Consider the following 3,549-nt stretch of genomic DNA (forward strand, 5'->3'; position numbering starts at 1 on the left):
AGTCCGCATCTCCAGCCTCTCATGCAGAAGAAGCCTGTGCCTTGGCCTGCTCACCGCAAACCAGGCTGACCAGGAATTGAGAACAGGACAGCGTGAGTGGGGGAGGGGAATGCTTCCGTGGTCTTTGCCTGAACACTTTTTGTTTTTTTGGCTTAAACAACAAAAATGGATTTTCTCATCGTTCTGGAGACTGGAAATCCAAGATCAAGGTGATGGCAGGTTTGGTTTCTCCTGAAGTCTCTCTCCTTGACTTGCAGTTGGCTGCCCTCTTGCTGTGTCCTCACATTTTGCCTGAACACTGTGGATGTTGTTTCAGTGTTCTATTTCCTGGTGTTAAAAAAACAAAAATTCAACCAAGTAAAAGCTGAAGGTCTGACTGGCGTTACTAATCACTTACCGAATTGGCAGCGTGCCACCCAGCAAGCAGAGGGGCTCCAAAGACTCCAGGAAGGGAGAGATGTTCCAGGCAAGACAAGAAACTCGTAAACAAAAATAAAGACGATGTCAGACTTAGGTCACCTACATGTGGGAGATGGAAGGCGTCATTGTGGCAGAGTTCCTTCTCTTTCTCTGGGGTTGTGGAAGCCCCTGTGGCAGCTAACCTCGTTGGTGCCAGCCAGAGAGCTCCTGACTGACCAGTTAAGACTACGTTTCTGGGGGAGGCGGAAGCTTCAGTTAGGCTTGGTGTTAAGTGCTGGTGTGGTGGCCTAGCCGAGTGCAAGTGATTCCCTTTGGGGGCTGTGGTTTTCTTTTTAACACTGGGCACATAGAGAAGCTCTTTCTCTCTCCTCAAGCTGTCTGTAACCCATGGTCGTTTACTAACTTTTTCTGTAACTGAAACGCAGCCTTTTTTTTTTTTTTAATAAATTGTTTATTTGTTTATTTTTATTGGCTGTGTTGGGTCTTTGTTGCTGCGCCGGTTTTCTCTAGCTGTGGCGAGCGGGGCTACTCTTTGTTGTGGTGCACGGGCTCTAGGAGTGTGGGCTTCAGTAGTTGCGGAGCATGGGCTCCGTAGTTGTAGTTTGCAGGCTCTAGAGCACAGGCTCAGTAGTTGTGGCGCACAGGCTTAGTTGCTCTGCAGCATGTGGGATCTTCCTAGAGCAGGGATCAAACCCGTGTCCCCTGCACTGGCAGGTGCCTTCTTAACCACTGGAAGCACAGTCTTTTAAAATGACACACGCTTCTCACCGACTCACCTCCCTGACTCCAACACTGAGACTCTTACTGAGTGTCTTTACCCTTCGAGGCAACATGGATATTTGCACAAGTTCAGTAAGAATCTATTGCCCTTTTTACCAAGACAGAATTGGAGACATTGGTTGTGCGCCCGGGCCTCGCGGATGGCCCTACTGAGAGGGGGCTTATTAACCAGGCATGAGCTGCTGCTGCTTTTGGGGAACATGGTCACTTCGTGGAATCAATGCCTACAGAACCCTCCTAGGATTTCAGATTCTGGCCTTACAAGGCAGTCAGGAAGGCCATTTCCTAGCAGGCTCACGAACATAGAAATTCACCTAGGGACTTCCCTGTTGGCACGGTGGTTAAGAATCCTCCTGCCAATGCAGGGGATGAGTGTTCAATCCCTGCTCCAGGAAGATCCCACATGCTGCAGAGCAGCTAAGCCTGTGTGCTACAACTACTGAGCCTGCGCTCTAGAGCCTGTGAGCCACAACTGTTGAAGGCCGCAGGCCTAGAGCCTGTGCTACGTAACGAGAAGCCACCGCAGTGAGAAGCCCGCACACCACAACAAAGAGTAGTCCCCGCTGGTAGCAAGTAGAGAAAAGCCCACATGCAGCAACAAAGACCCAGTGCAGCCAATAAATAAGTTTAAATAAATAAATTAATTAAAAACAAATAAATATTAAAAAAAAAGAAAAGAAATTCGCCTACATGATAAGCATTATGTCCCTCACCTGTGATAACAAATGATAGAGGCTTTGAAAGGCCAACCTAAGATCTCTCACAGTAACTTACAGCAAAGCTAACTTCAGGTGGCCTGTCTGGTATCTTAGCCCCCATGGGAAGACCTGGGTCACACCTGCTGAGATCATCTCACGTGATGGCCCTTATTTGAGATTGGGGGGTGCAGGGGGACAGTAATGGAATATTTCAACTTTGGAATAAACAAAGCATCTTGCTGGTGTCTCCACTGTTGTTGAGAGCACACCCTTCCAGGTCCCTGCCTTTCCTCCTCTGGGAGCTGTTTCATACGTCTATAAATTGCCAGTGACCAACAGCAAGGCAAATACTTCCATTTTATAGACATGCAAATACATTTCATCCAGTAGAGGTTCACCTGTTTTTTTCCTGTGAAAAAAGCCAGTCTCCATCTATTTTAAAATTTATTTCAGCATTCCTTTACTCCAGATAAATCTGTGGGTTTCGAATTTCTTTTTTGAATTTGTAACTCCTTTCCTGGTTCTCTCATTAGCTAATGAGTTAAGTAAACCTTTGATATACTGTACTAGTTTTCTAGGGCTGCTGGAACAAATTACCACAAATTTGGCATCTTAAGACAGAAACTTACTCTGTCACAGTGCTAGAGGTCAGTAGTCTGCAATCAAGATGCTGGCAGTGTTGGTTCCTTCTGATGACTGTCCTGCATCCAGGCCCCTGTCCAGCATCTGGTGGTGCTGGCCATCCTCGGTGTCCCTTGGCTTGTGGCCACATCCACAATCTTCGCCTCTGTCTTCACATGGACTTTTCCTCCGTGTCTCAAATCTCCCTCTCCCTTCTCATATAAGGACACCAGGCATTGGATTTAGAGCCCATCCTTGTTCAGGATGATCTCAACTAGGGAGCCTTAACTTAATTACATCTGTAACAACCCTATTTCCATCACGATTTCAGAGGTTAGAACTCAGACAAACCTTTTGGGGGGAAGTTGTTCCATCATGTCTGTGTGTCATGCTTGCTGATACACACCTGCACTCTTTTTTTTTTTTTTTAACAGCAGTATGAAGATTCAAGGGCCTGGGAACACAGGGTACTGGGAGATTCCGCAGACCTGCTTGAGGTGGGGGACCCACTGGGGGGACTGGAGGAGACTGTGTCTGGGGTGTGAGTGGAATGGGAGCGGTGATCATTTGCAGGAAGGCTTCCTTGGGCCCCTTGGGCCCAGCAGTCCCTGTTTGAGGGAACTGACTCCATACAGTCCCACCAGGGGTGGGGACCCCCCATTCAGTCCAGGGGCCTGCACCCTGGCATGCAGAGGGAGCACCTGCAGGCCTCAGTCCCGGTGGGATCCCAGGCCAGTACCAGGGTCCTTTGAGGTGGAAAAACGTCAGAGTTCACACTTTTGTTCATCTGGGGGCTGGGAAACAGCTGTAAACCCTCCGCCCACCCCTATTGCCAGCCCTAGGGCAGTTGGTGGCCCAGGCTTCCAGTGGCATCTGTACCTGAATACCCAGTCAGCTCATCCTGCTACCTTGCACCTTGCTTTTGTCCCTTCTCAGACTCCCTAGAGGCGTTTCTGTGTCAGCTGCACCTCTACTACCTCCTGGAATTGGTTCATTAAACATTACGGGGTTAGGTGGGGAGGTCAAACGT

The sequence above is a fragment of the Hippopotamus amphibius genome, chromosome 5, assembly GCF_030028045.1.
Source record: "Hippopotamus amphibius kiboko isolate mHipAmp2 chromosome 5, mHipAmp2.hap2, whole genome shotgun sequence".
Taxonomy (NCBI): domain Eukaryota; kingdom Metazoa; phylum Chordata; class Mammalia; order Artiodactyla; family Hippopotamidae; genus Hippopotamus; species Hippopotamus amphibius.